The sequence below is a fragment of the Cebus imitator genome, unplaced genomic scaffold (assembly GCF_001604975.1).
Source record: "Cebus imitator isolate Cc_AM_T3 unplaced genomic scaffold, Cebus_imitator-1.0 Scaffold428, whole genome shotgun sequence".
NCBI lineage: Eukaryota > Metazoa > Chordata > Mammalia > Primates > Cebidae > Cebus > Cebus imitator.
Genome location: NW_016107743.1, coordinates 1,191,328 through 1,204,759, shown reverse-complemented (window position 1 = coordinate 1,204,759; position 13,432 = coordinate 1,191,328). Strand labels below are relative to the sequence as shown.

Genomic DNA, 13,432 nt, shown 5'->3' with positions numbered 1-13,432 from the left:
AACCTTGTTCCTTGAAATTCTCATTTAGTTTAGAACCTCAAAGAGAAGTGAATTGCAATGCATTTGAAAGTTAATACTACAAACATTAGAATATGTTCAGTTACAAATGACACAACAACAAGGCTCCAGCATAAAAGCAAAACAAAATAAACACCATAATACATGAGACTATGTAAATAAAAAGTACCTGGGTGGGAATTCCTTTAGGCATATTTGGATTTCAGAACTCAATGATAATATTAGAGCTTAACTTACATCAATTTATCAGTTTTTCTTTTCCTTGTGCTGGCCTCCTCCTTGAACTTCTCATGGTAACATGAAGTATTAAAGTATCATTATCTCATTATCTCCAGATCCTAAAACTACTCAATCTTCAAAAGGCAGGGGAAAAAATACAGAATCGTTTTTCAAGCAACTCCAGAAAAGATCTCTTTGTGTCTTCTATGCTTAAGTTAGTTGTCCTGATCTTCCCTCAACATATCACAGTGGCCAAGGAAATTAAATATTTTGACTCATCAAATCTGACACACAGATTCATCCCTGAGCCAAAAGGAACCAAAACTAACATGTTGTTTCTGTCCTAGCTATAAGAATTTTCCAGAAGCATTTTATAAATACCACGTTGTCTAAACAATTGAGTGCCAACTAAAGAAATTTGAGAATCAACAATATGCTTAGCATTGTGTTTTGTAGCTTATCACAGAAAAGGATAAATAAGAAATAATTCATGTGTTCCAAATTTAGTTTAGAAGACAGTAACTCCAAGACAAAAGACACTGATATAAATATTAAAAGTGATACAAAATACTTTGGAGTTTAGGAAAGAGATAATTTATTCTATTGCAATTTAGCATTAAATGTTACTTTTACTTTGAATATATTAGTACTCAAGTATTTTATTTGCAATATTGAGATACTTTATTACCTATGTAAATGGTGAGGTCAAACCTAAGGATGTGACAAACAGTATTGAGTGCAGTGCCCAGAACTGTTCTATAAATACATGAATATTTAAACATAATTTGGTAAAACAATATTTTATAGTCAGGTACCTATCTATTCAGTAGTATGGAATAGTAATTTCAAAAATTATCAAGTGATTTCACTTATTTTAATTGTACCACAATACTAAATTTTAACTATGGCCTTCTCTGAAAGCTTACCTTTAGGCAAGTAATTTTAATCACATTAAAGATACAATCTCATGACTGAAAATGCAGATGTAATGGAAAATGAGGTGCCAGGCTAGACAAAGGCAATCAAACTGCCCATTTTGAAGAATGAAAAATTAAGTAAATGATCTCAGTATCCAGCGCGCGCAGTCTCCGGCCCCAATTTCTACGCTCACCGGAAGACGGAGGTCCTCTTTCCTTGCCTAACGCAGCCATGGCTCATGGTCCCAAGAAGCATCTGAAGCGGGTGGCAGCTCCAAAGCATTGGATGCTGGATAAATTGACCGGTGTGTTTGCTCCTCATCCATCCACCAGTCCTCACAAATTGAGAGAGTGTCTCCCCCTCATCATTTTCCTAAGGAACAGACTTAAGTATGCCCTGACAGGAGGTGAAGTAAAGAAGATTTGCATGCAGCGGTTCATTAAGATCGATGGCAAGGTTCGAACTGATATAACCTACCCTGCTGGTTTCATGGATGTCATCAGCATTGACAAGACGGGAGAGAATTTCTGTCTGATCTATGACACCAAGTGTTGCTTTGCTGTACATCGTATTACACCTGAGGAGGCCAAGTACAAATTGTGCAAAGTATGAAAAATCTGTGGGCACAAAAGGAATCCCTCATCTGGTGACTCATGATGCTCGCACCATCCGCTACCCTGATCCCCTCATCAAGGTGAATGATACCATTCAGATTGATTTGGAAACTGGCAAGATTACTGATTTCATCAAGTTTGACACTGGTAACCTGTGTATGGTGACTGGGGGTGCTAACCTGGGAAGAATTGGTGTGATTACCAACAGAGAGAGGCACCCTGGATCTTTCGATGTGGTTCATGTGAAAGATGCCAATGGCAACAGCTTTGCCACTCGACTTTCCAATATTTTTGTTATTGGCAAGGGCAACAAACCACGGATTTCTCTTCCCCGTGGAAAGGGTATCCGCCTCACCATTGCTGAAGAGAGAGACAAAAGACTGGCAGCCAAACAGAACAGTGGGTGAAATGATCCCTGGGTGATATGATAGATCTTTATGCGTAATTAAAAATCATGTGGCATGATTAATTAAAAATTAAGTAAATAAGAAAAGTACAGTAACCACTGAAGTGTGGTGGAGGAGCTGTCAAATACAATGTAAATCACCCCCTCCACCAAGAACTATAGGACACAGATAATCAGAGCCAAAAATGGAAATCTCAATCCTAGCTCTACCACTACATAGCTATGAGACTTTGGAATGTTTAGTTTACCTTTCAGGTCTGCTTATCCAACATAAAATTGATGCTCATACAAAGGAATACTCAAGAACCTTCTGTTCATTACATTAATTATCTAAAAATTAGAGATTATGAGAAAGTATATAAGGTTGGTATTGATAGGGACATAAGGATCCTATAGTTGAATTAACACCTGAAGAGAAAAGTAGTTTCTAATAAATCAAGAAAACCACGGGCAACCAAATCAAACTCATATAAACTATCATATCCACCTTTGTATTGCTTTGTTAAAAATATCAATACATGTTTCTTGTTTTGTATGCAATATCTCATAGCTTTCATAATAGTCCCATTTCTATAAATGTTTAAAGAGTAATTGGAGATAAGTGATGTCATTTAGCTAGGAAAGCAACTTGAAAATCTAGGCTAAATGTAATGTGGGATACTGAAGCATTCTAAGCAGGAATGTAATTAGATTTGGTTATCAACTCTAAGAGGACTGTACTTGAAGACGATCCCAGAATTTCCGTTGGGAGGATTTTTATTCAGAGGGGATAGAGACATATAAAAACCACACACTCTAAATTTAATTGATAGTGAGTGCTTAATTCTTTTTTGTTTGTGTGTTTTGTTTTGGTTTTGAAAAAATCAATAGCATTGCTCAGAAGAATGTGTGAATTCGTTTATTTTAACAGATCTTTAAAGGGCATGAATAGTAAACATAATATATCTAAGAAGGTCAAAGATAGTCAGAATATGTTCAAATTATTAATGTTACTAGGAATATTTTCAAAAAACATTTTCTGCATTTACTTTTTCAAATGAAATAGTCACTGAAATGAAATAGTTGTTGAAATTTCAAACAGGATGCCAGGCCTTCTGTGATTCTTACATCATTCAGATCAATGTGAGCAATTTAAATCTTATAGTCATCATTATCAAATATTATATTTTTCAGGATCTCTGACATCCTGAGCTTTATATGTGTTACTAAAATGCTGTTTTACATGTTTTATTATTTGATTGTAATAGTTTGATTATGCTGTAATGATGTAGGATAACCCTGGCTACCCTTCAAGTAAAAGATCTTTCCTGATTCAAACCTCTATTAGCCATATAGCATTTCCATATTTATAGTGCATCGGCTTGTACCCTGCATTTCAGTGTTGCTTATTGTAATTTGAAGTAAGCGATATTTGTCTAATGGCTGGCAGTTTTATGTTGTTTCTTGATGCGAAATTTTATTGTTTTTTGGAGAGCATCATTTTGACACACAGGAATCCAGCCTATATTTACTGAAGAAAACAATTTGACTGCAATCTTTACAACATACAACTCATGGTTTCTGTGTTGACAGAAAATCATATTAGATGTAGCTGGCACCTGCTAAAATCTCATTTTTATTTTCCTACCTTGTGTTGTAGCATTAAAGGAGAAAACATTTTTGTCTTACACCTGAATAATGAGAAAATATTTTTTTCTTTCAGATTTACAAAAGCAAACACAGCTAAATAATAGAAATACTCATTATTAATCTAAGTAAATATGATTTTCCATTTAAATGATACATTTTAAATGAAATATACTTCCAAATAAAAGTTGTCTAATACTATTAGTTCTTAAGACATAAGACATACTGTGAATTAAATATTAGGCACAGTGATAAGATACAATATATAGTGGTTATTTCACCATAAATAATTTTAAGTCGATGTGTTTACTGTATGTAAGAGTAGTTATGTTTGTATAAGCCAACAGAAATTTTATGTTGATTATCACAAAGGGAAATAGAAAAGTTAAAATGAAGAATAAAAATAGCATGTAAAGTATAAATATCCTGTTGTTTGTTTCTGAAGTGTTTTCAACTTTAGAGATTTTAAAAGACCTGAACAATGCCTCCATTTTTCTTTCCTATGAAGATGTATCCTAGGCAGTATCTGCAGTGTACCATATTATTCTTATTCTCAATTACTAAAGAACATAGAAACCCTAAGAACTTCAAACAGTACTATACCAGCTCGATTATAAACATGTGAGCACTGAAGTGAGACATCTTACTCTTCACTAGGGAAGAAATTGCCTGAAGAAGATAAACAAGTACTCAACCCACATTAGATGCAGTTTTCCAAATTTAGTTCTTATCTAGTCTGATACTGCTGGGCCAAAGGAAAGAAGACAAGAATCCTGAATACTTGGGCATGGTGAGACTCTAAGCCATTGGGAACTGCACATGGTTTAGTGGAATCCAGAGCACAGTTAAGCAGGATATACTTACTCTTAAGTTTGAAAGCTATTCGTAAAATTGAGAGAATTTAAACTCTACCCTCTAGGCAAATTTTAATTAAATAAATATTAATGATTGTATACTTTTAGTAAAGATTTTTGAAATTCATAAAATAATTATTTTAACAATGGGTAACACTGAATATGTACTGTATATTAAATGATATCATTGTGTCAATGCTGTAGAGGTTCAGGGTTGTGATATTTGCAGTTCACTCTCAAATTGTTGAGCAAATAATAATAGTGATATTATAAGAGATGTGCTTGTTTATGAAGATATCTGTATATGTGTCTGTATTGAGTGAAAAAGCACATGAGGCCATTAGAAGTTCATTTTTTATTGAATTTATTAGAAATAAAAATTCAAATTTTTATTGAATTTAGAAAACAGAAACTGGACCCCTTCCTGACCACGTTACACAAAAGTTAACTCCAGATGGATTAAAGACTTAAACATAAGATCTAACACCGTAAAAACCCTAGAAGAAAACAGGAAAAACCATTCAGGATGTAGGCATAGGCAAGGACTTCATGACTAAAACACCAAAAGCATTGACAACAAAAGCAATAATAGACAAATGGGATCTAATTAAAGTCCAGAGCTTCTGTACAGCAAAAGAAAAAATCATTAGAGTGAACCAGCAACCAACAGAATGGGAAACAATTTTTGCAATCTACCCATGTGACAAAGGGTTGATATCCAAAATCTACAAAGAACTAAAACAGATTTACAAGAAAAAAACAACCAAACCCATTCAAAAGTGGGTGAAGGATATGAACAGACACTTTTCAAAAGAAGACGTGTATGAGGCCAACAAACATATGAAAAAATGCTCATCGTCACTGGTCATTAGAGAAATGCAAATCAAAACCACATTGAGATACCATCTCATGCCAGTTAGAATGCCGATCATTAAAAAATCTGGAGACAACAGATGCTGGAGAGAATGTGGAGAAATAGGAACACTTTTACAGTGTTGGTGGGAGCATAAATTAGTTCAACCATTGTGGAAGACAGTGTGGTGATTCCTCAAGGATCTAGAAATAGAAATTCCATGTGACCCAGTAATCCCATTACTGGGTATATATCCAAAGGATTATAAATTGTTCTATTGTAAAGACACATGCACACATATGTTCATTGTGGCACTGTTTACAATAGCAAAGACCTGGAACCAACCCAAATGCCCACCAATGATAGACTGCACAAGGAAAGTGTGGCACATACACACCATGGAATACTATTCAGTCATCAAAAATGATAACAAAGGACATGGATGAATCTGGAAACCATCATTTTCAGCAAACTGACACAGGAACAGAAAATCAAACTCCACATGTTCTCACTGATAGACAGGTGTTGAACAATGACAACACATGGACACAAGGAGGGGCACATCACACACTGGAATCTGCTGGGGAGGGGACTAGGGGAGGAATAATAAGGGAGAAAAGCCAGAAATAGGTGAAGGGGGAATGGAGGCAACAAACCGCATTGTCATGTATGCACCTATGCAACAGTCCTGCATGATCTGCACATGTACCCCAGAACCTAAAGTACAATTAATATATATGTGTATTAAAATTAAAAAAAAATTCAATAAAATTGTGTAAAATAGTAAAGAACTGGGTTAACAAAATAGAGCTTTAGACCAATATTCCACAATGAACAAGTTTACATATTTCCATGTTTAACATTTTACTTCCAGGTCTTTGAGATTCAGAATTGGTACTTATTTATTAAGTTTTATTTTTATTTTAGATATGTAATAATTGCATTTATGAGGAGGCAATATTTTGATAGAGGCATAAAATGTGTAATGATCAAATCATGGAACTTAGGTACCATCACCTCAAGCACTTATCATTTCTTTGTGTTTAGAAATATTCCAATCCCACTCAGTTATTTTAAAACATACAATAAATTGTTGTTAACTGAAGTCACCCTATTGCACTACTGAATACTAGATTGTATTCATTCTAAGTGTGTTATTTCTAAATGTTAACCAACCCCACATTAAACCCTCATCCCCTCTACCTTTCACAGCCTCTGATAATTACCACTCTATTCTCTATCTCCATAGGTTCAACCTTTTTAAAATTCCTTAGCTCCGACATATAAGTGAGAATATGTGAAATGTATATTTATGTGCCTGGCTTATTTCACATAACATAACTATGTTTTTTATAGCTGAATAATATTTACTATGTATATTTACCACATTTCTTTATCCATTCATCTGTTGATGGACATTCAGGTTGATTTCATATCTTGGCTATTGTGAATACTGGTACAATAAACATGGAACTACAGATATCCCTTCTTTCTTTTTCCTTCTTCTCTTTCTCTTCCTCCTTTTTCTTCCACTTCTTCTCCTTCTTCTTCCTTATCCTCCTTCCCTCCTCCTTCTCCTCTTTCTCCTCCGCCTCCTCCTTCTTCTTCTTCCTCTTCCTCCTTTTTCTTCCACTTCTTCTCCTTCTTCTTCCTTATCCTCCTTCCCTCCTCCTTCTCCTCTTTCTCCTCCGCCTCCTCCTTCTTCTTCTTCTTTCTTCTTTCTTCCTCTTCCTCTTCCTCTTCTTCTTCCTCTCTTTCTTTCTATATATAGCCAGAGGTGGTATTACTGGGTCATATAGTTTTTCTATTTTCAGTTTTTTGAGGAAATTCTATACAGGTCTCCATAGTGATTGCACTAATTTACATTCCCTCCAGCAGTGTTCAGGTGTTCCCCTGTGTTCACATGCTCAGCAGTATTTGTTATAGCCTGTCAGATAAAAGCCATTTTAGCTTGGGTGAGATGACATTTTGTTGTAGCTTTGATTTGCATGTCCCTGATGATTAATGACATTGAACATTTTTTCATATACTTATTGGTCATTTGTTGGTTCTTTTCAAAAATGTCTATTCAGTTTAAAATAATTGATTATAAGATGTTATTTGCAAGTTTTTACAAATTGAAAACCTAACAAAATACACACAAAAAGTAAATATTTAATTTTTTTGCTTTTTACTTTAAAAGTGACCAGAGAAATTCACTTTTAAACAAAGAGAGACAAGAAGAAAGGAAGAGAGGATCAACAAAACTATCAGAAAACAAATAACAAAATAGTAGTAGTAAGTCCTTACCGTCCTTACCTTTCAATAATAAGGTTGAATGTAAATGGGCCAAATTCTCCAAAAAAGACATAAAGAGTTTAGTGAACTAAAAACCAGACCCAACTGTGTGCTCCCTACAAGAAATTCACTTCGCCTATAAAGACACACATCATCTAAAAATAGGGGGATGGAAAAAGTTATTCCATGCAACTGGAAATCAAAAAAGAGCAGCAATAGCTATGGTTATATCAGATAAAATAGATGTCAAGACAGAAGCTGTAAAGAGATAAACAAGGATATTATGCAATGATAAAAGATTCAATTCAGCCATAAGATATAACAATTATATGTATGACATTTTTTATGTTAATATTTATCTGAAAGTTAAATTATATGTATTCATTGAAGACATTATAAAGATTAACTTCATTAAATCTTCCCTTACAAAAAGCACACTGAGAATTTCAAATGACCTATGAATCAACAATGTTGTTATTAATAAATCTTCAGAGTATGCCAACATCTCTGCAGCAACATCTGGAATCTCGCCAGTAGGGTCTTGTCCATCCCCCAACACTACCCATTAAAATTAGCAACATTTTAAAAATTTACAAGAAATTTCCTCTATAATAGCTATCTGGAAGCTTCAGAGCGGCTGCTAACTACATCACCCTTTGTAAGTGAATCTCCTGGATGAGACTTCTTATACATTTATCAACTAGTAATAATTGCTCAACTAATAATAATTATTCCCTACATTTGAGAAAAGACAGTGATCTGCTCTGAAGGTTAACTTTAAAGGGTAGAGTAGAGGTTTATGAGATAGTTGTGTATCAGTCCTTGAATCAATAAAGATATTATAAAGCAAATATATATATTATATATCTATCTATATCAATATATTATATATATCAATATTTTATATATATCAATAAAGATATATAATATCTTTATGATTCAGTTTTATGATATCTTTATTGATATTATATATGTATATATAATATATATAACCAATTTTTCACATTTGGAGAATCAATATGAAACACACAACCAACAAAGACAGATCAGAAGAACGTAAACCAATATACAGACCATAGAAATACATACCAGCAGAAAACAGGGCCAAGTCTGAATCATCTAAAGAAATAAGCAGAGGTAAGCTGAATCAAAATAGAGCTGAAAGCTAGAAGTTTTTTTGGGCATATTTAGAATTTTGACTGTAGCCTGAGCAAAAATGATTTTCCCCTATTCTGACTTTGCAACTGACTGAGACAATTTTCTGTGCTTTCTTGCTTTCCTGAGTATCTTTGCAACAACACACCTATCACCTGAGAAAATCTGATTGTCTCTATTTCTTTCAAACTTAGAGCCAAATAACACACATTCACTATAAAAGCTGCTTGAAGAAAGCAGTCTGTGCTGAATAAAATATTCAGCTTGTCCAAGCTGATCAGTTCAGTAACAGAAAAAGGCATACACATTGATGTTTTTTAAAATACAACAATGCTAAAGATTGGAAAGAAAGGTGAAACACTGGCTTAGGAAATAATATGGTATGTTACAGTATATATCACAGAAATATGAAGAATTTTTTAAGTTTATTATTCCTGTATAATATTTTCTGTGGCTAGAATTTGGGAAGTTCAAAGTGCTTTCCATAGGCGGTTTCACTGAATACAGTACATCTGAAAAATAAACATAAACTGACTTTCAAACCATTGAGATTATTTTATATTAGTACATTTTCAATGAAGTTACAGTATAGAGTACAGGTATCTATTATTTGTAAATATGGTTCTCTTTCCTATAAAATAAAGCATTACAATATATCTAGTCCAGAATCCGAATGTGTAGATTTGAGGCCAAACTCATCTTGAATGGATAGCTATTTTTAGTTATTTAAAATACCAGTCATCTAGTAATACTAGAAATGCCAGAAAAAAAAAATAAATGCTTAGTTCTGATTGAGATTTCTGTCAGTGTTTCCAACCATTAGTGATATGATTATAACATTTAATTTCTTCTTGAATATGGCTAGTCCAGTAATTATAATGTAATTGGAAGATTTTATGAAGACAATGATAATATGTGTGAATCACTTTTAGGAATATCTTGCTTTTTGTTTTCTTTTAAAATCCTACAGCATTTTTAGAATTACAAATAATGGCTAATAAACAAAGATGTAAGAATAACTTTTTTTCTTTCTTTTAAGGTGTGTGTGTGTGTGTGTGCATGCACATATGTTTGCATGCTGCTATTTTTAAGGTCATATTTGACATTTCTAATAGCTAACAGAGGATGAAATCTCCCCAAACTTTTTTTTTTTTCCTGGGGGGCCACCATCTTCCTTTTTTTTCTTTTTTTTTTTTTTTTTTAGTAAAGGTAAACAAGTTTATAAAAAGTATTTATACAAATTAACTTCATTTATTATTTATCATTATTTTTTGAGATGGAGTCTCACTCTATTGCCTGGGCTGGAGTACAGTGGTGTGATCTTGGTTCACTGCAACTTCTGCCTCCCGGGTTCAAGCCATTCTCCTGCCTCAGCCTCCCAAGTAGCTGAAACTACATTGCATGTCAGCACACCCAGCTAATTGTTTGTATTTTTCATGGCGATGGGTTTTCACCTTGTTAACCAGGATAATCTGGATCTCCTGACCTCACAATCTGCCCACCTTGGCCTCCCAAAATGTTGAAATTAAAGGTATGGCCACCACACCCAGCCCACCCTCTTCTGATTTTAAGTTCATGTGCTTTAGGTGAAACTTTACTTCTCGATCTTGGATTGAATGCATGGAGGATATTAATTGTCTTGCCAGATAATAAGAAACATGTCTGGATAATAATAATAATTAATATTATTATACACATTTTATTATACTTTAAGCAGATTTTTGAGCAGGCATTAAACTTTTATTTTCATTTTTTACTTTTAACTTTTGTGAGTAGATAGTTGGTATATATATTTACAGGGTACATGAGTTGTTTTGAGAGAATGGACACCCCATTCTTCATGGTTTGCTCATTTCACATGGGCTTTAAACTTGAAAGACGTTATCCCTGTATATAATTAAGCTTCTCAGATATATTTTTTCCTTTGAAAATATCTAAAATGGTTCTATTTACATTTTATTATAGCAATGAGTTTTCATGTGAAAGCTGAGATGGCATTTCAGTAATTAGTTTATTTTACATCACCAAACAGTTGTATGTAGACCCAGAAAAATTTCACCTCTCATTATCTGAAGCTAATTTTACTGAGGACAAATATATTTTTCTATTCATAGAAGCATAAACATTAAAACATACCTTTCCTTATAATGCTGAGAACCATCACAAAGAGGATAAGGGTTTTCTTGCTTTATAATGAGAGGTTGATGCAGTATATAATACAAACACTTTCTCTGTTTTTTCAACTACTCCTTAAGCTTTCTGAATAAAAGTAATCGTTCTTATATTATTTTTATTATATATTATAATAAAAATATATTTTATTATATATATTATATTTTAATTATATATTATAATCTTATAACCTCCCTTATATTCCTTACATCCAGCTTAAGTTGTATATTCAATGAGTATTTGTGGCATGAATGAATGTTTTCCACGTAAGGAAAGCCATTCTACCTTAGACCAAGATGGCTTATATATTAGTAAATATCCTTTAAAATCTGAAGAAACTGAGGGAAAATAAATGTAAAGCTGTTGCAACTTCACTTTTTCAAGAGAGCTTTGACATGCCTCGTATCATGTCTTTCAGGGAAAAAAAAATAAATGCAATACTCTCTTGCTTTCATAGGTCTTGCTAAATATGCTCTAGCATCCTGAGAGCAGGGTCCATCATAAATATTTAATTCATAACTTCATTACCCTTCCATCCACTAGTCTCAGCACACTACTCAGCAAAGTGGAGGCTCCGTTTAATTTTTGTTAATATTTTTGTCCAAGATACATGTTTGAGAAGAGGCTAGTCATCTCTTTAGATATGAGCAGAGTTAGTCATTTACACAAACCTTAAGATGGAATTAGACTTTATAATTGCTAGGTTAAAATACATATTATAGAACAATCACTAGAGTTGCTTAGTCAGGTTAGGATTTTTTTTTTTTCAGACAAAATATGAAGCCCAGAGTAGGCAGTATAGGACCAGTACAATAGTTTCATTATGAGGAAGAGTTGCAGGATTCCTCTTCCTTGTCACTTTGTCATCGTCAGCCTATGGCTTTTACCTTTACACTAATACTATGGCTTTTATACCACAGACATCACAGGTATGTCCCCAGCAAACACAATAAAGAAAGAATTAGCCCCCCAAAAGGAATATCTCTTAAGAGCTTTACCTTTTACTTATGAAAACAATAAATTTCCTTAAATCTTTATCCAGTATGTTTCTGTATATGTAACTGTTCAGAACAGAAATAAGCCACCCCTAACTAAACATTAGCCTTACACATGAAATCTTTACCGTGGCTCACTATGAACAAAATAGGGTTGTCTCAGCCTATTGAGGGACCTGAGGGCCTTCTTATTGGTCATAACATGGAGAAGAACATCACGTGGTGAGAGGGCAAGAGAATGTCAACTCAGGTCTCTTTTCCTCTTTTTTTAAAATTTTTTAATTGACTGATAATAAATATTCATATTTATTTATTGGTATATAGTAATGTTTTGTTAAATATAATGTAAAGAGATCAGATCACAATAACTTTGTATCCTTTAACAAATCTCTCCCTATCCCTTTCTTTCCCCTACCCTTTCCAGCCTTTATCATTCTCTGTTTTACTTTTTACTTCTTTTTATATTTTGTTTATTTATTTATTTGAGATGGAGTCTTGCTCTGTCACCCAGGCTGGAGTGCAATCGTGTGATTTTGGCTTACTGCAACCTCCACCTCCCAGGTTCAAACAATTCTCCCTGCCTCAGCATTCCCAAGTATCTGGGATTACAGGGACCCACCACCACTCCTGGCTACTTTTTGCATTTTTAGAAGAGACAAGGTTTCTCCATGTTGGCCACGCTGGTCTCAAACTCCTCACCTCAGGTGGTCCACCCACCATGGCCTCCCAAAATGCTAGGATTACAGGCATGAGCCACCATGTCTGACCTCTGCTTTTTACTTCTATGAGACTAGCTTTTTTTTTTAGGTTTCACATATTATTGTTTAACTTTCTGTTTCTGGCTTATTTCATTTTACATCATATCCTCCAGTTCCATCTATGTTGCCACCAATGACATGATTTCATTATTTTTTATGGCTAAATTGTATCACATTGTGTCTCTATATCACATTTTCTTTATCCATTCCTTTGTTGTTAGGATACCTAGCTTCATTCTATGTCTTATTTATTATGAATAGTGCTGCCATAAACATGGGGGTGCAGATGTCTCTTCGGTATAATGATTTTCTTTCCTTTGTATAAATTCCCAGTAGTGAGATTGGTGAATCATATGGTGGCTCAAACTAAATGATCCAATTAAAAAGTGGGCAAATAATCTGAATAGATATTTCTCAAAAGACGACATAAAAATGGACAACAAATATATGAAAAAAAATGTTCAACATCACTAATCATCAGGAAAGTGCAAATCAAAACTATAATGAGATATTATCTCACCCAGTTAGGAGACAATTATCAAAAAGACAAAAAATAATAAATGTTGG

At 33.7% G+C, this 13,432-nt stretch overlaps 1 pseudogene across 1 annotated transcript; it reads left to right on the top strand.

The window, feature by feature from the left end:
• Positions 1–1,306: 1,306 nt before the first annotated feature.
• LOC108290281 lies at positions 1,307–2,239 on the top strand (annotated as a pseudogene). Its single transcript, XR_001819510.2, has one exon. The product of XR_001819510.2 is annotated as a 40S ribosomal protein S4, X isoform-like (transcript).
• The last annotated feature ends 11,193 nt before the right edge of the window (positions 2,240–13,432 follow it).